Source organism: Anopheles aquasalis, chromosome 3 (genome assembly GCF_943734665.1).
Source record: "Anopheles aquasalis chromosome 3, idAnoAquaMG_Q_19, whole genome shotgun sequence".
Lineage (NCBI taxonomy): Eukaryota > Metazoa > Arthropoda > Insecta > Diptera > Culicidae > Anopheles > Anopheles aquasalis.
This window is the reverse complement of record NC_064878.1, coordinates 27186356-27208431: the sequence shown is the minus strand read 5'-3', so window position 1 is coordinate 27208431 and position 22076 is coordinate 27186356. Positions and strand designations below refer to the sequence as shown.

The 22076-nt window shown below is 46.8% G+C and overlaps 1 protein-coding gene across 3 annotated transcripts in view; it reads right to left on the bottom strand.

The window, feature by feature from the left end:
* The window catches only part of LOC126578342 (ecdysone receptor), a 215029-nt gene that overhangs the window by 157580 nt on the left and 35373 nt on the right, over window positions 1-22076 (bottom strand). For all 3 annotated transcript variants that reach the window (XM_050240796.1, XM_050240795.1, XM_050240794.1), the window contains exon 2: window positions 16775-18277. The gene's annotated coding sequence lies outside the window, so the exon portion shown is untranslated. The remainder of the gene's footprint in view (window positions 1-16774; window positions 18278-22076) is intronic.

Genomic DNA, 22076 nt, shown 5'->3' with positions numbered 1-22076 from the left:
TAAATTTATCTAGATAGCCCCGGAGAGTTTATGTTAATTTTCCTATTTTTCGATTTTTGGCAGATTTTTGAAGTTGAAAAAGTGATGCTTTTTGCGATTCTGCCAAAAAACAACGAGCTTTACAAAATTGTTTAAAAAAAAAGTATCAACAATTTTAATGATATCTCGACGGGGTTACCTAGCAAAAAGCGTACAGATTATGTGTTAAACATGTAGTTTAACAGAAGTCCCCCCTTAATAGCAATGCATTTTCTTTAATAGAAAATGAAATAATTAAAGATTTGTGAAATGAACTCTATAAATGAACGGGGCAACTTCCAAGGAAGAGACAACTACAAGAACCTGCAATCCACAAAGCACAACCCGCCTGAAGCATAAAAAATGTAAACAGACATGCTGCTTCTGGCACAGACACTATGCTCTTGACACGCTGGATCCTCAAACAAACCAACAAACTAGGTCACCACTCTGCTCAGAACCCTACAACTCGACAGTGCCAGCACGAAGCAATCGAAATCATGATGCTCTATACCACACTTCCACTTCCACCGCACTCTAATAAATTCGTTGTAGATGTAGTTTGTCCTCTCCACATCCTCCAAAGTGTTTCGAGAAAGAGAGAGAGCTCTACCGATACGAACGACACACTCATGTGTCACTCAACAGCAACTTTCATTGCAATTTTCATGCATCATAAACGGCGCCGTAGCGCAAGCTGGCACTTTTCCACGATAGCGATTGCACAATGAATGTATCAATGAAATCGCTGTCTCGTTACGCACATTGCCTTTTTGCTGACAGCCGGTGGCGCATCACTCGATTATTCGCATTTAGTTTTACTATGATCACGCCATTAGCGGAAGAACTTTTCCGATCGGTATCTCCTCATTGCTGCGTCGTCGTCGTCGTCAATTTCCACCCCGATTCGAGTTGTTTCCGGCTGACTCGACGATGGTGCGGTAGGTCAGGGCTAACAGAGTATTATCAATATCATTTATACACCCCCTTTCTTCTGTTGCTTTAGACTTCCGGTGCCTAGCAGTGCCTCTTCATTCTCTTCACTCGCAGTCGGAGTAGTTTGTTTGGTTAGAACTAATAGCAGTAGCCACCCCGTGTTCGCGATGATTTGTTTCTCCTTTCGCCACGCAAACCGCGCCGCCTCTGCCGTTGATGTTTTGCTGTCAAACTTGACACCATTTGGAAAATGGGCACTCAAGACAGACTCGACGACTTAGGCGCACTGACAGTGAACTACAATCAGCTCACTCCACAGCCATCATCGTTGAACTCAATTTTCCTCCGGTCATTTTGCGAGGCCATTCGGAAAGGAAATCATCCCGAATGCTTTGGAAGCCACAATTGCAATAAAAATTAATATTATTTTCTGACCAAACAACATGCCACTACCCACAAAGTCACACCGGGGAAAAAAAACAATAAAATCTATCAAATTCTCTAGGGTGAAAATGCAACATAAATCTTTTTCCCCATTTTTGCACACCCGAACTAACCACCAGAGAACGCATGGATGCAGTGCCGGGAAAGTGACGCCCTAAAAATAAGCAAAAAAAAAGGATGGAATGCTCCGTCCCGAGAGGCAACTCCACGCGACTGGCACAGCTCCAAAAGCCATAACTTAACCTCCTCTCAAACTATCCGATTTTGCTCCAAAAATAGTCTAGACAGTCTTGCGTGCGTGTCCTGCCCCGGGGACTGTCCAGCCAGCCAGCCAGTCAAGCCTGGGACTGGCCAAACTGCTGTCTGCCAACCGTCGCCCTTAACGAGACACAGAACACTAACACACCAAGCGACCCAATATCATTTATATTGTTATCGTACGGCTCTCTCCTTTGCGCCTCGGCCTCACCACGGAGACACGCCGAGTAATGATGGTTTTGGGCCAAATTCCGCCAAACGCGTTGCTTTGGCCTTGAAGCCGGTCCGGTTCGGTCCGTCCGTGACTCGCTGTGGTCGCTAAAATGCACATACGTTAAGAGCGGTGCCGGCGGCAGCATCTACAGCGCGCGCGTACACAGAAAGCCGCTCTCCGCTACGCGGTGGTGGAGCCAGCATGACGCGCCTTCGAAGCCTTTCGCTGACGACGGTCAGGACACAAGCGAGAGAATGTAGAGAGAGCGAGAGCGAGCAAAATAAATGGCAACAAAATGGTGTGGGTTGCGATGCTTCTAGAAGGAATGGAAAGGGAGTCCCCGTTTCGAATGCACTACTGGTTGTGCCGGTAGCGGAGCAGCATTCCCACTAATCGGTTCTGTGGCCTCTCGGTGGCCAAGCATCAAGGGATGAAGATGCGCTTCTGTGTAGCTCCCGTGTCGGCCTATAAATCATCATTTTCTTCGGCGATTCTCGTTCGCCGTGTGCTTGCGAGAGAGCTTTGCCTTCTTATAAAATAAGAGTTCATTTTCGGAGACAAACCAATTCCTTTCTGGTGGGTTGACTAATGAAACCGAGTCACCGAGTCGCCAAAAATGAGGCCACACATCACATAAAATTATTCTCGAATGGCGGATATAAAGAACACCCTCTCGAATGGACGTATAAAACATGTTCAGATTCATTTCACCTTTACCTACGACCTCTGCTCGCTCCCCAGGGAGAGTATCCATTTAAAAGAATCCATCCGTCCAAAAAAAAAAAAACGATCCCCATCATCATAATCAGGGGCAATTAGCGGCCATTTAATTTGCAGCACGCGAAACGACGCTTACGCCGATCTGCAGCTCCCACTTAAGCGGCTTAAGTGACTGGTTGGCAGGGGTGGTCGAAGACGCAAAAGGTACCGTCGTCCGTGTCTCACTTTCACCTTTGTTCTGGCACTTCTATTACCGTGGCACGGCACGGAAAATGGTGCTCGTACGACACAACCAACACAGCGGGGGCAGTAATTTCCCTTCGGTTTTTTTTTTGGGGAGGGGGAGGTTTTTTGCAACACGATGAAACGATGAGATCAAAGCGATACTTAACGTTCCGTTTTCTTCGTTTCCAAGTGGAGTGGAAAACCGGAAAAAACAAACACCAGATCGGACACACGCCATAAGTCAACGCGGTGCAACGATGATTTAAGATTATTTTGGTGCCCCAGACAGATAACTTTGTTTTTTTTTTCTTTTTCTGTTCAAATATAAAAAGAAAAGCGACAATAATAAGCCACAGATTGCAGAAAATGATGCTCGTAAAGGTGTACCATAACCACCGCCAGACCGAATACATTCATCTATGAACCACCATCGCCTGCGTCTTGAGGTCGATGGTATCGGGGGTTTGGGACACACGCGCACACCGCCTGCAGCAGTATATCTCCCAATTTTACGCACCGTGTCATCTGTTCAAACACAAAGAGCACTTGGGAATGCGAAACAACGTTATTGTTTTCGTTTCTGTGTCTCTTTCTATTCCATCTCGTTGGTTTAAATCTGGGATTTTTTTTTTGCAAATTTTGAAATACACACCGACATTATTGTGAGCTGTTCCGCGAGCTCATCAAATGAAGATTATTCATTACCTGAAAGGAGAAGAGAAGAAGGAGAAGAAGGCATTAGTATCCGACATTCTATCCGAGACAGCCCCTTTAAGTAATGATTTCGTTCGCGCAAACAAGAAGCTCCAGGAACAGGAAGCAGAACTAACTGCTAGCAAGACGATCAAACCAGGGCACATACAGCAACACAAACAACAGAATACTCGGCAATAAGTGGCGCTCTGGGTCAGTGTGTAACAAACCAAACACACAAGCACACACATACGACCAGAAATCAATGCTGCATGCATCTGCAATGGCCAGTCCCCGGTCATTTCCTAAACCAGCCACCATTCATGCATTATGCATCAGTGCGCACAACGGGTGGAATGCTCCGTCAAACCCCACCGTAATTCCACCACCCCAACCGGAGCGAAGTCAATTAGGAGAGCTTGTGACGGTTTGGCGGGAAAAACTCGCTCGCTTCACAACTTCCAAGACGACGACAACGACAATACTGAACACCGACTCACGCCGGTGTGACCTCGCAGGATTTTTTTGTTATGCTGCCCCACGGTGGTGGCCGGCCCCGAAAGAAACACGTGTTGGCTGGAGCACGAGGAACATTAGAATGTAACAATGGGGTCGGTGGTTTCAATAATGCTTGTTGGTAAAGCTGGATCAAACATTAGCATGTTTGGCGGGGCGGTCTCGTCTCTCGTTGCATTTCCTTCCTTCACGGCATAGTAAAAGGGCGTCTTAATGCCACGATGGCGTTGGTGGTCCGTGGGCTATTTATGGGAAAATGCTAGTAACCTTTTTTTAGGCAGGAAATAACCGGCGAAGGAATGCTTGACTTGAGTGCCACTACTAAACCATTCTATTTATGGTTGAGCTCCCTGTTCTAGCTGCTACGGTGGCAGAGAACAGCTCGTTCAGTTCGTTTACATAGCTGCTCATCGCCAGCAAAGACAAAGCACCTTTCATATCTCAATTACTCGTTTCAGTCAAGGTATCCGCTACCAGTTCGCACATTATTCCATCACTCTCACGATCAACACAGCCATCCAGGGCTATCAGTCTCGGATCTTGCCCTTAATGCCGCCATCAGTCATCTGCGCTCAGCTAAAGTCCGATCTGCTGCCGATCAGCAACATGGCGATCGCTGTCGCCGCCGTCGCCGCCGGTTGCCGATTGCTAATTAAATCTCGGAAATTAATATCAACCCAGAGGGCACTTCTACCGTGCTCTAATTGATTGAGCGAGGACGCGCTGACGGCAAACGCTAATTGCATAACGATTTGATTGATCGCCGATGAGTGAAGCGAGTGGATGGATAGATAGGGTTCGTCGCCACTGTCTGCAGTCACCTGGTTCGCGTTGCTGGTGCTGCTGGTGCTGCTGGTTCTCTGGTATGCCGGCCACCGTATTCCGTACATGAAACGAGTTTTTTTTCGCCAGCGCTACCCCCTCTCAAGGTTAAATGCCAACACCACATTCGAGGAAGTGTGCAGAATGTGGGATTTAGAATTTACTCCGTTACGAATCTCAGTCTTTTGCAGAAGTAAAATCACTGCAACCGGTACCAGAAACAGTATTACTGAAAAGCCACCGATCATCAACAAAATAGTGGATCATTTTTCATCTCTTACGCTGCTCGCTGATTCCAATTACTCACTGCAGCGCGCGATCTCGCTGAAGATACCGAGTTCTTGCGACCAGCAACTGGCCGTTCGCCGCTCCCAAAATTTTAGGAACGAAAGGGAAAGCGTGGGTACGGGCAGCAGGGTGAGAAAACTGGCGGTATGAGTAGCGCGAAAGAAGTAAAAAAAAAGGGACAAACGGCAAACTGCACTGGGCGGGGAGCTGGATAATTTTCGCGACCATTTTTATTTTTTTATTTGGTTTTTGACTTTTCGACTCTCTTCTATTGCTTTCGCAAGGCGCGCCCCGCGAAGGGGGTTGGGGGTTTTACTTTGTAGGAACAGTGAATGAATAAAATAGCAGCATAGCACAGCAGTTCCCTCGGTTTCGGTGTGATGAATTAGGCATCACAATGGAAAGACGGTGACGGCGACGGCCGCAGCAGCGACGCCAATTTGTAGGCTGTTGTTGCTTCACAAACCCGCACACACCACGACGACGACGACGACGACGACGATGATCTTCACTGGCACCGGTAGGGAAAAAGTAGAATAAATTTCCATCGCAAACAACCTTACGACGACGGCGAAGGTGAAGACGAGGGTAAAGACGAAAGCGCGACTCAAGAAGTCGCACCGACGCGCTGGGCCGGACGAAAGTAAAATCTTCCGTAATTGATGCGAAACATTCAACTGGCACTGGATTTGGCAAACCCGCCCTCCCTCCTCTTTTCCCCCCTCTTTTTAGCCGCCAATAATGTTGGCGATCGGAGAGGAAGGGCGCCAAACAACATCGCGAGCTGACAAACGGCCAAAAAGGCGGGTGGTTTGATAATGTGCGTATGTCACTGGTGGTGCCATGATTACGGAATCAAACAGAACAGGACACACACAGTCACACCTGGAACACGCGATCGTATACACCAGAAGGATGAACAACGATCGGTCGATCGGTCGGTTGGTGATCACGTTGAAAAGTGAATTTGTAATCCGCTCCCACCACCGCTCCTGAAGTCGCTGGATAGAGAGGATTCGCATGAAGCTCGCTAGCGAGAAGAAGGTACTAGAGGAAGCAACTCACGTACCGACGCCGGAATGCGCTGGCTGGCATATTGCCCTTGGTTTCCTTATTCCTCTCACTGCTCCTCCTTCTCCTCCTCCAGCTCTGCTAGTCAGTGAGGTGCTCGTCGTCAAGGGTGGTCCAAGCAAAGTCACTGAGTAAACTCATAGTTGAACGGTTTTGTCAACATATGAATGCGACGATATGATCAATTCCGATCACATCGAACGGTGCTCACCGGGGGTGCTACTTGAGAAAAAGCGGTGAAGATGGTGGAGCAACATTCGATTTCCAAGTAGCGGTGGTGCGATCGCGCCGAAGCTATCCCTATCCGGTGACACAAACAGGAAACACAGTCGTCGTTGGAAGATTTGTAAATGATTGTGTTGATCGATATGATCTTATGGTATCACAGCTGCACACTCACAGCAAATTTACGTTGCGCTAGCGAAAGCAAAGAGTTACTTTTTTGTCAGTGACGACAACAGATTTTGACAGTTTGAACGCAGTTGCTTGTTTACGTCTGTTTAAAGAGCAGTGCCCTGTTGTTTGCGGAAACAATGTATGTTTTGTTTAATTTACTATAAGAAATTGAAGCTAAATTAAGCTATTTTCGATTCGCCAAGACGATGATCACAACACACAACAATATTCTTATGTTTTAGACGTTTCGTTGCGCAAACAATCATTTGCTAGCGCAAGGAAGAAAATCGGTGAAAGATGTCGCACAAAAATTAGCCCAGTCGTGGTGAATGTAGAGGATCTGTTACAAGATAAATCTAGTAAAGCACGAAGGCCAATCCTGGTCATGGTACACGATCCTAGCATGTTTCTTCCCTGTGACTTGATCCACAGATCAAGTGATCGTATTGACACACTCCTCCTACATCCCTGCACCAGAGTAAACGGTACCACAACGACGATCACGATCGTGCGAAAACGAAAAAGGTTAAGCAGAAAACCGCCAAGCAGCCGCAAGAAGGCCTACAACACTCGTGCACATTCACGGTGAATGTCACAGCGCACACGGCACCGCAACGCTGTGGTTGTGTGTAGGTCACCGAATCTCACCGCACGGCGACCGGGTTGGGTTGGCCACCGGTGGAAAAGGGGGTATGAAGCACCGGTTCGAAACCGGTTCCGCGTGGTCGTGGCCGATTGGAGAACACCTCCACATCTTTCTCTTCTTTACCTTCTCGTCCCCGGCAACCTGGAAGAAGCGCGCAGCAATGTCGAGTGGTACAAGGGAGAAGCACGACGGGAGGAGAAGGCCAAGGAGCGAATGCGCGAATCGTGAAATCGAAGATCGTACAAACCGGCTGGCTGGCTGGCTGGCTGGGTTGCGAACTGGTAACCGGCATTGGCATGGCATGGTCGTGGATCGATCGATCCACTCCGACGACCACGGCCAGCAGCAGGCGGCCGACCGAGACACGTCCACGAGAGATGTGGGATTTGCACGAGAGGCCGACAAACCGGCTTCTCTCCGGCTTGGTGGCCCGGGTGAAATGAGGAAGGGGAAAACTGAACCGACGGAAGAAGAAGAAGAAGAAAACGGGTTCTTCGATCGGTCCACCCTGGGTCCACTGCGTTTGCTTCTACAGCGAAAAGGGCGCAGCAGCAGCAGCAGCAACAGACAGTATTCGATATGGCATCGGACATTGCAAGCTTTCTGCTGCTGCTGCTGCTGCTGCCATCCGATACACGGACGCTCGGAACGGAAATGCATCTTCATCGGACTGAAGAGGATCCCCGGTTTTTTTGTTTGTGCTTCATTTGAAGGTAACCCAGAAGGTGGTCAGGTCAACACACATTCCGCACCACCGCATGTGGAGTGCTTCTCGTATGCTCGAATGACAACAAAGTTGCAAGCGAGCGACTAGATGGGCGAGAATGGGAGGTTTCAACGGATAACTAGCCACGCCATACCGTAGAAGGATAATTGGACGATACGCCACCGACAATTAAACACTTAGCGGAGGGCGGATCAGGATCGATCGATAGGAAATGTCGACGATCGCTCATCGAACTATGCGCTGCATAGGGTGGCTGTTTTCGGTGAAGTGGATTCCAACGGGGAAGAAAAGCTCTTTACGGACTGACGTATGCAGCGTTGATAACCTAATGAAGCGCAGAATGTCGTTTCCATTCCATTTGCGCCCACCAGTACATCCTTAGCAGAGTTTATTCTTTTTTTCATTCTTGGGAGGAATTAAGTACCGGAACAATAATCAATGCACCAACGCAACAACAACAATGTCAGTCAATGCGCGAAATAACGTCGAGAGTGAAATAAGAATACTATTGATATTCACACACTAAAGGTAATACTCGATTGAATTTATGTGTCATAAATCCAAAGATTATCGCGGAGCAGACCAATTTCCTCTTGGCAAAGATTGAATGAACCACCGTTGAAGAAAGTGTAGAGTAATTATCTGCTGAGATGAGAAGTCGACAAATTCTTGAGTCAAATCTATTTTGAAAGGTTCAAGTATTGCATTCTTTCACAGCCTCTTGTAAACTGTGTCAGTCAAGTTGCCTTGAATTAATTCTAAATCGACATAAAAAATAATAAATCGCCATTAGGACATATGATTTTGTTCAACCAAAGGTAGGAGGTATTTGAGTTATTCACACTCTGCTGAAGATAAACTACATTTGTTTTTTCATCACGCGTACAATACCCTTTTCTCAAACGTATGTTGACCATCTTGTGCCATCGCCTAGCAAAGCTTAGGCGACCCTTTCTTGAATTTTTGATGAATATTTGTGGCATTTTGTAGGATTGCGTCGAAATAATTTAGGAACTTGTGTTCTTTTTCTCTGAAGGATATGGACCTCACTATCTTTAGGTTTGCTTTTTGAAGTCCCAGAGAATTTCCCTGCCGTATTTTTTCATCAATATTGTTGCACGTTTACTTCGCTAGCTTGGGTTCGAAAATATCAACCTATCATATTGATGGATTGATAGCATCTCCGTCGCTAATAGGTATGATTTACAATAACTGCCTTGGTGCACTTGTTGCGTATCCGATAGATCGTGGGAAGCGCACCCAACAAACCAGGTCGTTTCCTTCGCGGAACTAAATGTCAATTTTACATCTCAGTACCTTTTAGAAAATGTGTACGTTCCGCATTGCAATCGCGGCTACCTACCCAACGGCCGCACTTTCCGGAATGCTTTCGACATAATTGGTTGGACAACGTGAGCGGCGACTGAGCAACATTACTGGCTGCGAGGGTGGCACACACGCTCACACGGAATGGAGTTGGCCCAAAAAGGCGTGACACGACCCGGGAGGAGAGTCAACCGGCGGCTCGTTCACCAGCGGACGGAACCGCGCGAGTCCAGCGGATGTTTGCACAGAGTTTGCTTAGAGTTAATGGCATGAGCAAATGATTGATAATCGAGACGACGCGGGCGACGCGGAGGACGACGACGGAGACGTCGCATACTCTTTAATGCGCTCGTTGCTCAAGGTGCTCAAGGTGCTGGCTGGCTGCCGTAGTGGTGTAGGCGCGGACCTTCTTTGAATTTTATCCGTGAGGCGGAGGAGCAAGCCAGCACCGCCACCGGCGACTTGCGGTCTGCATAGGGGGACGGGGACACAACCAGGAAGGGACCACCAGCACACACCAGCGAGGTCTCCAATCACGGCTAATAGGAAACGGACCGCAGCACATCATGCTTTATTTGGTAGGCAAATAGACCGGCAAAACATGGCCACGGTGAAGAGTAGTTCGCAGCGACAAGGAGGGACCAGGGAATAGTTCACAGCGAAAAAGGATAACATCATTTAGTGGTCGCTTGCGCATTTCCAAACCAAAAACCTTTTTCACTATTTTAACCAACAAACAGTCACGATATAACGACGCAGAAGCATAATTAGCATCCAGTACGATAATTTAAAATCCAGAAGCATCGCCTCTGTTGCAAACTGTGGCACCTTCCCCTCGATGACAACAAATCAAACAAGGAACCCGAACGACGAAAACCCTTCGTATGTATGTAGCACACCTGGTCCCATAACGAGGCATTGCGGTGACCGAAGGTGTATATGCCAGAGTACGGCACGCAACCACCTCGAGGGCGCTGGTCTCAGGCGAATAAAAGCGGCTAAATGACCATCAAACCTACACGGGACGACGCGCTACCAGCATACCGGTACCATTCTCTCCATCCGAACAGTACGCCTCTAATCGCTGGCACATTTACAGTAAATTAATCAATGTCCACTATAAATTACTAGCTGGCACGGAGCTGACCGAAGGAGGAGTGGTCGCGAGAAACGGTGGGCGCAGCGGTATTTAGCGGGTGGGTCCTGTAGCGCGCGTACCGCATGGACTGGTTAATGTCCTGGTTAGCTGCGCGTTAATCCAGTATGATAATGTGAGTTACCTGCTACTGGACCGCGGGGAGGATAAGTGAAAATATGGTAGGCGCTAGTTTTTGATATCAGTATCAGGATCGTGGGCTATTCTGTTCTGTTTTCATGACATTAGTAAAGGAAAGTAGGTTCTAAAGTTTTCTATTGCTCTTTGTAAAAAATATGCAGATTTTTAGAACATAAAATATGCCTCTGCTTCTTCTTTTCACAGCTATTCAGATTTCGAGGTGAAGAGCAGCTGTATATTCATCCTCAAATTGCCTCAAAAAGGATATTTTTAAAGACTCGAGTAACACATATTTTAGAGTGACGAATAATCGAGCAGAGATGAATCATTATCTTTTACGATTTTTGCACCAATAAAAACAGAAAAAATAAAACACTACTGTCAAAGATGACATGAAGCGTAGGAGCCCGCGAGAAAACGTTAGTCGTTACGCGCTAGGGGTTACAGCCGTGAGGCCAGAGAGAATAGGATAAAAAGGCGCGCGCGAGCGGCATTTAGCTCTCTCGTGATAGGAACGGGAGACTAATAAAGAAGGCAAATTATTGGTCTTCAGTCGAAAGTGAGACCCAACAAATTGTCTTAATTTCCTTATCAGCTCCCGTTGCGAAGGATAATCGCAACAACTACTCATAACACAATCCTAATATTCCCATCGAGAAACGGAGCGAACATGAAGATACTAGACGTAAAGTTCATCAAAGAACCAACACACCTTCAATTCGATAAAGCATTTCACTCAATTTTTTCCCCTCAAAAGGCGCCTACAAAGCAATGAAAGCCTTTGGCAGCTTTCGGCCAGCATGCATGAGTCAGCGCGTTAGCAGGAACATCGAAGTGAACCGCCTTCGATGCCTTACTTTAACGTCAACGCCCCAAAAGCTCCCAATGCTGCCCCTTATTCCGTCATAGTTCGATGTCGAAAACTACTTTGATCGCCCGTTCCAGATTACCACCCGCACCAGGTCTTTTTCGAGGCTCGAGGTGTTTGTGTGCGTGTGTCAAATGAAGAGATAGCAAGTAGCAAGGAAGAGATAGAGAGAGCGAGAAACAGAGAGTTATGAAAAGTGACGAAGTAATCTGAACGTCCAGAAAGGTCTCTTGCCTCGCTGGGCCTCGCGGGGCTCTAATGTTGCGCCACCCAGCAAGCACCCGAAAAAGGGGTTAATGAACTGCACGATTCATTAGCACGATTCCTGCACGAAGTGTTTGCTGGAAGTCCGCAATCCGCACCCCACGTCCATCCCCTCCTGGCCATAAAGCCAACGGCGTGCAAATCAAGTCCTCCCACTGGCCCGCTGCTGGCGACCAAGAGCCGCCGGGGCCGCTGTGTCGTAATTGTTGACTCCAGAATCCGTCATTCTTCTAAGCAAAGCAGTGAACCTCTACACAGCCCGGAGTTTGATCATTCAAGCGATACGACGCGCGATCGATTAGCTACCGCAGCTTGCCCGAGACCTTTTGTTCGGTCTGAGGAAACTGTGGTTTTTGGGGTCGATTTGGAGGAGGAAGGAGTTAGAATTCGCACGCCGAGATAGTGACGGGTCGCCATTGTGCTGGTTGCTTGATCGCCACCCTTAACGATCCGCCGGCCCGGTACATCAAACCCATTTCGGATTTTGATGAGCACGAATAGAGCAATAGAGCAGGCAGGTTGATGGTGAACGACTGCTGTTGCGAATGCTGGCTTTCGCAATTGCATCAGCTCCACGGCTCGTCCGGGGGGTGGTATTCTACGACCATCCATCCATCCATCCAGTGTGATAAGACGTGACGCGGCTGGCGGAACGTGATCTGAATGTTGAAGTGCGCCTAATGATTACCTTTTGCATTCTATTCTACGACAGGCAGGATGGCTGGTGACTAATCTATGATTTGCTTGGAAATAATGTTTCTACTTTTTCTTCGTTGACAGGCTTAGGCGAAAGACGCATAAAATTGAAATATATTATAGCATGCTTCAGTTGAATTAAGAAGATCTTGCAAAGAAATGCATAGAGAGATAGGTCAATAGAAAGGAAACAAGAAAAAACTTGAGAAGGAGAGAAATGAAGATCATATAACAGAATAATATTGATGAATAAACCACAAACAACTTTTTAGATCGTTTAAGCAAAAAGGAAGGAATATAAAAAAACAAATAGTAGATAAAATAATACAAAAAAAAATCAAAAGAATCGAAAAAAATGAAGAAAAAAACTCAGGACAAATAGTAAGACTTTACAAGCATAGAAACCGAATTGAATTCAAGCTCATTCTAGCACCGATCGCAAAAATAGTGCGACGACTGCAAACGCGAAAGCATTCATCTCTGCAAATCTTAAGCAACAATCGCAGCTACTGTGTGCATGCAGGCCATAATACCCTGGGCTCACACAGCGCCAACGCCCTCGTTGTTGTTGTCTGGCCCAACTTACGTAACACACCCTTACGTCCAAGCCCTTGGCGCATTGCGCACATCCTCTCCGAATGGAGCACGGAGATCGCCGCTAGCGATCGGAAGAAGCGAAACAATCGTCCACCGTTTCCGCCGATCATCATCGAGCCGAGTCACCGGGAATGCGCGAAAAGCAGAGGAGTATTACTTCTTCTTCTCCGTGTTTCACACCCCCTTCACGGGAGAATTCTTTTGTTTCAGCTCGCGAAAGACAAAAGCAAAAGACGCAAACCAAGACGGGCGGATCGGAGGAGCGTCTTCGGACGTTAAAATGCATGCCGAGCTCACGATGAACAAAAAAAAAGCACAAAAGAAATAGTCAAGCGATAAAGCAAATGCCGACAATAGAATGGAAGACAGAGTTGCTAGCAGCAGCAGTAACGCCAGCAAACTGACACAGTGTCTGTGTTCACAGTCTGTCCCGCGAAGGTCCCGGTATCACGTTACAACAATGAATCGGCAACTATCTGCCGCTGCATATATGCTTCACAGCTTCACTCTGTCTGTCGTTGTGGTTTTCCCTATTATTTTTTTTCCTGCCCCGATACCATCCACGCTAGACTCGCTACATTTGCCAGTTGGAGTTGGAGATCCCCCCTCACTCTCCCTTCTCCCTGTAGTGGAGAGTTAGTGGGGTAGTGGTGAACCCACTGGCACGTTTGCGTTGCGCACCGTGTTAGCACTTTCTTGTCGCTTCCGTAATAATGGTTAATAGATATCGCGCCGGCTAACCTTGAACGTGGAGTCGCAGCCGCAGCTACGAAGTAAGAGCGCGACGCATTACACACGGCAAACCCGATGTAAAATGCCATATTGTGGAAAGAGTTACTTTGCAAGGGGGAATTTGACGCTCTAGAGAACATGAAAGTGTTCTAAAGACGAGAGTGTGGGAGCTATTTGAGCCAGTTGCTCAAATTGAATCTAACCATTAGTATTTTTGAAAATTTTACAAACACTACAGTTCATTGACTCATGGTATTCGCATTACTAGACATGCCGCCATACTGTCATGATAAACCAACAAATCACTGTACAAAATGATCCAAAAAGTAGTCTTGAAGGATAACTACTTGAGCTTCGGGGAGGATTTCGCCAATTTTTACAGCAAACACAACATCGCTTTGCTTATCCGATGTGACACACCAGTGTGAATGCTCCGTAGAAGGCCCTCGAGGAACGGTCAATGTACGATGTTGCATCAGGTGCCAGAGTTTACCTACTGGCTTGAGTGAAGCCTCAGGCTCAGGCCTTGGAAGAAAAAAAACAGTGTTGTAACCGATAAGCGTTTTTTCCTGCGCCTGAAGACACAACAAAGCAATGCAGCGTCGGCAGAAAATGTTGAAAAAAAAAATATGTAAAACGAAACTCTTGCAGTCGGCAACATTTCGTAAGTGGCAGAACTAGTTGAAACTAGGCGCCAGCTCCCTCATTTATGAAGCTTCTCGATAAGCTGTGCTGTGCAATCGAAAACATTCTAAAGACTTTCAAACGGGGAACGAATCCAATCGAGTAAAAGGGTAAATCGTCGAACAGTTCTTAACTGGAACTCACTTGGCGCTTGGTAGTACGATAAACCATCGGAAGAAGATCGTTTCATCATCAGAACAACGCTTCTCGTAGGCCCTCTTTTGCAGCACCGATTGCATTAGATTCCATCCACGACGAGGGCCAAAAACCACCACTCAGACACGTGGAACGCACAAGCTGACGATGCACGGATGTGTATGTGACGTCATGCTGCGAACCAACATGAACATAAAACTGAACCTATATCGATACGCGCATCGTGCATCGGTGGCCGGGCGTGTTGGATCGAACCCCCCCAAAACCCGATCATCTTCGTCGTCGAGTGCACCTCCACACATACAGGCATCGCTGACGGAAAGTGCAGCGAATGGGGGATGCTATTTATAGGCCACTCGGAATTGGTGGCCCACACGACACGGTACCGTCGAGATGGTACCGTTTTTTTTTTTCAAAAAACGTATCGCTAGAGCGAGAGAGAGCCAGGCAAGCCAGACCAAGAACACATGCACAACGCATCACACCAGGTCATGACTCAGCGGCAGTGAGTTGCACTTGATCAGCTCGGGGAGGGGAGCTGCACACAACGATGTGGCTCGTAGTAGCATCTAATCGGTGCCGCCATCTTTGGATCAGGGAGTGGGGGTGCATCCGTGAACTCTAAAATTTGAAAGCAGAAGCTCGAAGGAAGCTCGAGAGCTAACGATGCGGTGATGCCCCATACGTTGACCTACTAAATGCAAAATCGTGGCCGTCGTGGTCGCCAGATGTGGCAGCTGTGTGTGCTTCTGTTTGTTTAGGGGATTGGTCAGCTCACATCAGCAATTGTATCCGGCGACACATGAGACAAGCCGATGACACATAAACAGTGCACGGAAGGAGAAAAAGGTACCTGAGACTTCCTCCTCCAAGGGTAGCTTGTATCGAAACGAGTTGAAACCGTGCCCCGTTCAACCGGAAAGTGTATCTGCTGATCGGCAAAACGGTGTCCATTCGGTGAGCTAACGGCAGTGAGGCGTTTCAGTTGATTCGACATGGTTTTGAGGTCGGGATTTTGGAATGCTGACGACATTCCACGACATGGCGTGGAAGGTGAACTGATGACCTATGCTGCCAGATCGCTACATTAGTTGAAATTTTAAACATATCTTAATATTCTGTATCAATCTTCGGTGGTAACTTATTGAGATGATTTCCACGAGGAAGCTACTATTAGCTTACCAAAAGTCAGGAAATGATATGGAATGATCCTTGTCTAATTTAGGATATGGCTTAAGATAGGAGCTTTTCTTTTAATCAGTATTTTCTCTTTAAAAAAAAACGTAGAAAACAGCACTATTTAGGTTAAATACAAGACACAGATCAGTCAGACCGGTAATAAAATGAATAAAACACGATAAAAGGTATACGGAATGCATAACAAAAATATTGACTCCAAGAAAATGTGAATTCTTATAACAAAAATTAAATATCCTGACCAAACTAATACTCAACTTCAAGATACAGAATTCTGTGGACAACCATAAGGCTCACAAAAACACGCGTAACACAATCGCACACCAATAAAAACCATTTCTGCACGGTATGACATGAAAACTGGTGTTTCTTTTTTAATGCATGTACTCCCACTTCGCCACAAGCACCGTTCAACAAGCAACAGAGCTAATCGCAAACTCTATAAATTCAATTTTTGCCCACAAACCCCACCCCCGAAATGGGAAAAAAATTCGGCACAGGGCAGCAAACAAGTTCGCAAGTGAAAAACAGCACCGCAACATTGGAAGGAAAAACTCCACACAACTCGCACTGATGAAGCTCCACCATCAAGGAAATCGAATTCCCTGCGCTACAACACACGCCCACATGTTAGGGAATCCCAAAACCCAAGGAATCTGCTGCTTCACAAATGTTTTCGATTCTCTCGGAAATCTCGGAGCCCAAAAGGAGATCCACCTATCTCCCACCACCTGTTGAATGTTCCACAGCGGACCGAGCCACCAAAAAAAAGTGGCCAGCGATGCCGTGGGGAGGGATTCCGTCAGGTGTGAAATTCCGGTCATCTATATTCGGTGGTTAATAAGCCACGACGACGATGACGACCACCTTCCTTGCGTACGTAAGATGTATGAGATGGGGACTAGCAATAGAAGGCAGCCAACAAGATCGGACCGAAGGTCAAAATAACATTCCAAATACAGTCCCGAAGACGACCACAGTACTACAGAGCAGCAGCAACGTACCTCGTGTTTTTAATGCATTCCACTGGTGTCGAATCCTCTTCTCTGCTTAGCTGACGGGATTTTCTCGAAACTCCACGAAACTACTCGCCTTCCTCCTGCTGGTCCGGACCGGTGGAAATGGCTCAGAAGCCACAAAACGGCCGGCCGGGGTTTCCCCGTTTTCTTTTCGCAAGATTATCCAACCACCACTCGCCTTCCAGCCACCACCTTGTAACTCTTATTATTATGATTTATGTTTCACAAGCTGGTGGAACACCGCACCGCACCAAATCGATCTCCCGTTCACTTTCTGTATCTCGCGATCTTGTTCGATCGCAACGGAGAGCACAACAGCGAGCGCCGGGTGGTGGTAACGGGGAAATGCCGAATTTCCCTCAACACAGTAACCGAGGAAGTAATTGAAAAATATGGTAGACGCGGACACTGGCCACAAACAGACACACGCAAGCGGACACACAGTAAACCGTCACTTCACTTTCTTCTCGATTTCACTACTCGATCTCGGACGCTTCAGATGATGGTTACGCACTGCATCCTCCCGCCGAAACTTGGTTCACTGTGATCACTACGCGGCGGCACGTGCTGCTCGCGGACACACATTGACACTTAAATACATGCACGACGACGCACAAAGCAAGGTTAGAGCGCACGCACCGGGAACAGTAACAGTGACAAGGAAAAAACACGGCGCACGATTTCACTGGCCAGCGAGAGCGATCGTAATGATCATCATGATCTTTTTCTCTCACTCGCTCTTGATCACTCTCTCTCTCTCTCTCTCTCTCTCTCTCTGTGACGCGGACGCGGAAACGAGCAAACGAAACGGATTTTTAGGAGGGCGATTTTTGGGGGACGCGTCGCGTTATGTTTGAACTACTTTTTTTTGTGGACGATTTTGCTGCGACCCCAACTCACTCTCCAATGGCGCAGCTCTACGCACACACCTTCTTCTTTTGGTGGAACCCGCCGCGACGACTGACAGTCGAGGATGACTTTCTTCTGACGCGCGAGATGAGACCGCGCGTTGCTGCGATGCGTTCGGATTTCGTTTTTTTTGCTTTCTCGAATTGCCCACCGGGACGACAGTGACGACTGTGGCCCACTGCTCCCACTCGCTCTTCGCGTTGACCGTTGCCACCTTTTTGGACAAAATTTTTTTTTCTTTCCCTTTCCTTATTTTCCCTTCCGCTACCGATTCCGTTAGCCAGGTCTCACAACAAACACAACACTCCAAACTGCTACTCTTCTTCGCTTCTTTCGATTCCTCGGCTTGTACTAGAGGGTAGTGTGGGCTGGGCTTTACCGCTCCACCGCACACACTTCACTTTTCTTCCGATTGCGGCGATTTTCACCCGATGTTTGCCATTGACTTTTTTGCTGTTTCATATTTCAGTGCTGCTGCTGCTTCTACCTTTTACTTCCACATTTATCATCTCACTTTGGATTGCTCTTCGTTATGTTATCTGTTGCACCACGCCCGATAAGTGCCACGATGTTTCGGCGCTGTAAACGAATGGGGAAGAGGGGATGTTACATTTTTTATTTAATTTTCGTTTCATTTTCTTCTCTCAAATTTCTTAAGGAAAGAAAACTTAAAACATTTCTTTTTTTCTAAAATGTATCCGCACTGTCTGTTGTGTCCAAAATGTCCTGCACAAACACTATAAAGGGAATGGGCTTCTAATCATTCTTTTTGCCACCGTTGCTCCACTAATGGTCTGGTATCTGTGGCAACTTTTCCGCTTGATACAAAGAAAATGCCATTCTTATTGTCACTCTACAGTTGTTCTTCCATTGAATAGATGTAAAAGAGTTATATTTCGGCCTCTAGACGTTCTGTGGATGAAAAAGAATAAAGGAAAAAAAAATAATTATTGACGAAGACTAACTAATTTACATGAAGAAACTAATTTGAGTTAAATTTCAAATTCAGTCCTACGTTCTAAAATGTTACTTTGGCTTTCATAACGCTGGGACTTCCTTCTGCAGTCATGAAAAATCCTTTTCGTCCTTAGTGTCCTCTGCGCTAAAGCACAAAGGCACGCAAACGAATTGAGGCCACGACACACTTTCGTTTCCAAGGTCGTCCAGGACGAAATGCAAAGTTTACTGCACAGTAATAAGTGTTTTCTGTATGCAAAAAGCGAAACAGATTCTTAATACAATGTCCTGTCCTGTCTCTAGGTACGGTATTGTTTAGGGCGTTATTCAACAACCTAAACATGCCAACAGGATAAAAAAGAAGAAGCGTAGTCCCAACGACAAACGAAAAAAAATAGGTGAAAGCAAAAGCTTTTTAGTACAGATACTTTTTGCAACAGAATCGTCCTCACCTTTGTGCAAAGGTACAAAGTAGAGCATACTGTTGCATGCCACGTCGTTACAAACACATGCAATGGACGTTGCAGTTCCCTGATAACCTTGAACCACGAACCCTGGCTGTTACCCGAAATCATGCTCCGGGGCATCACCAAATTCAGAAACTTCAAAGAAAGCTTCCCACCACCGTGTCTCTCAACCCAAGACCCCACCACCTTTCACACTCTTTACTTTTCTTTCGCTTTTAACGTGGACCAACACAATCGCCACGGCGGCGGTCCTCGTCAACACTTTTGATTTCGCCTTTCTTTCACTCTCCGTGAAGACACGTCCAAAAAACATGCTGGAAGCGAAAGAAGGCTTGAAGTGGCCACACGATGAAACTACTACCACAATCAACACAACAACCAACAACTGCTACGGAGCTTTGGCCACCACTCGGCAAGCATGTGATAAAGTTGGTAGCTAACGTGGCCCTCGGGGAGTCTGCGGCGGCAAAAGGTGGGGACAGCAACACACACAAAAGGTGCTAAAATTTTATGTTTACTCATTTACATAAAGTTCGTATTCAGGGTGCCAGCAGGCCGGTTGCAGGGTTGCCAGCAGGCCGGACAATGTGACGATCGTCACCGTGGAAGCCAGCTGGCCCTCGCCGGCGGTCGGTCCAGTTGATCAACGGTAATTTGCAGGCAGAGTCTATTAGAGAGATAGAGTGTTGGTGTTTCATCTGCTGCTTATGCTCTTGGTAACTTATGGTCCGGAACTTCTGGTCTGGTTTGCCGGACTTTCGGTGTAGAACAGAAGAAAAGATCAAAGGACACAACAGGATGCTTGATAAATTGTCCTTTTCTAAGAACAAATCAAAAATTTAATTCTCTACGGCGGTCAGTGCCCAGCGGTTATTCCAAGCACTCCAGGAATTCTGTACGGTATATTGGATAAAAAATAAATGCGTCATGTGCCCTTCAAAACCCCAAACGTGGCCAAAGAATGCCATTCAAACACTCTGCAAACCGAATGAAAATATCCTGCCAATAGTCTACAGCTCGCTTTTGAAGGCTGCTAATGTTCCTAGAACCACGCCAAGCGGCCCTAAACACTGATTAAGCCAAGAGAGAAGAGAATATTTTCTGCAATTCTCAATGCTCGCCATCACCAACACATCGAACAGTTCCCTTTACAGCAATCGAGTCGGTGGGGAGCAGACATTGCTCACGGTTAGCGAAAGGTGGCCATCAGCCAAAGCCCCCAGAACAGCCACAGTTCGCGAATCTATACTGACCGGGAGGGAGGAAGGGGGGCGACGCGGAGGAGTTTGATGCAAAAACAAACAGAAAAAAAACCGTGCAAAAACCGGTTCTCTGGCCGGCTTCGTGGCCAGTTTCTTCTTCCGGCTATCCGGCGTAGCCTACAGACCGACCCGTTGTGCACGACGACGCACGCAGGTCACAATATCGCAAAAAACCACGGAGCATAACAGAGCCGGACGGATGAAGCTGGTAGAAAGGCACACCAAACTGAATCTAAAGCTGGCCCAGCATCATCAGCATCAGAAGCAGCAGCAGCAGCATCAGGAGCATTCAAAACAAATTCGCTATAGATTGTCGGAATTTTTCGTTTTGCCCTTCGCCTCATTTCTTGCTCCCGATGATGATGATGATGATGGTGATGATGATGAGCACTTATCATGGAATGTATCTTCTTCTGGGGCCGTTCCTCTTCTCTGTTTACGCGAGCAGAAAAGTCACTAGGTTATTTTCTTTATTTTCCTTCTTTTTTTCCTGTTCTGTTGCGAACTCTTCGTGGCCTCTACTGGACGGCACGGCATTCGGACACCAGAACAGAGAGAGAGAGAGAGAGAGAGAGAGAAAGGTAACTGAAACACTGAGGTAAAAGCCAAACGAAAAGCTGAAAGTTATCCCCCTGGCACGAGAGAAGACGATTCCAAAAGTCGGCACCTGAAGAATCAGAATGAAATACGAAAAAAACAAAAACACAAAACTTGCTTCAAGAAAGTGAAATGGATAGCAGATGTAGAATTGTGAGGCGATTCGGGGAATCGGGACGCGGCCTCCCTCGGATTCGGGGCTAGCGGGTTTCTGCGAAAAGGATCTTTAACCAGATTGCCAATTCGAAACAGATAGTTCATTGAGGACTTTTGGGGCAAGTTCTTTCGTGTTTGTTCTTCGCTTCCACGTCTAGGCTAGACCGTGCTTCATCAAATTAATTTCAAACAAATATAGTTTCGCTCGTGTGCTAAACATCTGTGTTTGTGAGATTAGTTTCTCCTAAATCCACCGTTCGGTGTATTCTTTTTTATACTTCCATTAAAGCGTTTTTAATTAACTGCTTCATGTGCCGGACAAGAGGTGACAAAATGTAATGACCGTATGTTCCACGCAAAAAAACCCACAAAAAGACAAATTCATAAAAAAAACAATCGTATAAAAGTTAGTACCGCACTCCGGAATGCCATTCCATGGCGGCGATTCAAAGAAGGGCCCGGAAAGGGGGAAGTCACTTCTGCGATATCAAAAAAACGGGCAGCTTAATTGGTGTACTGTGGGCTGCGAAACACCTCACCTTGTTTAGTTCATACCTTACGCCAACGGTTCGTTCGGACGGGTTCATATCTGTTGCGGCTATTAAATGGATTCGAGATTGTTTTATAGTCACTCCTGCGCACCAGTGGACCCCCATTGGAAGTACAAATGCCGCCACAGCAAACGTATGGACGTTTCTAGACACACTAGAGATGAGTGAAAACGGATGACAAAAAATGAACAGTTTCTCTCTGCTATGCGAGTTTATGCTGGCACAAACCAACATCATTCATTCTTTATGATGTTCTCTACCAGTTACAGTTCGTGAGCAATTCTAGTAACATTTGATCCATGCTTCTATTAAAAAATATTATAGCACGAGATACCGTATACCGTAATGTGGTGACAATCAAATATCAATTTGTGCTTCATAATCGTGC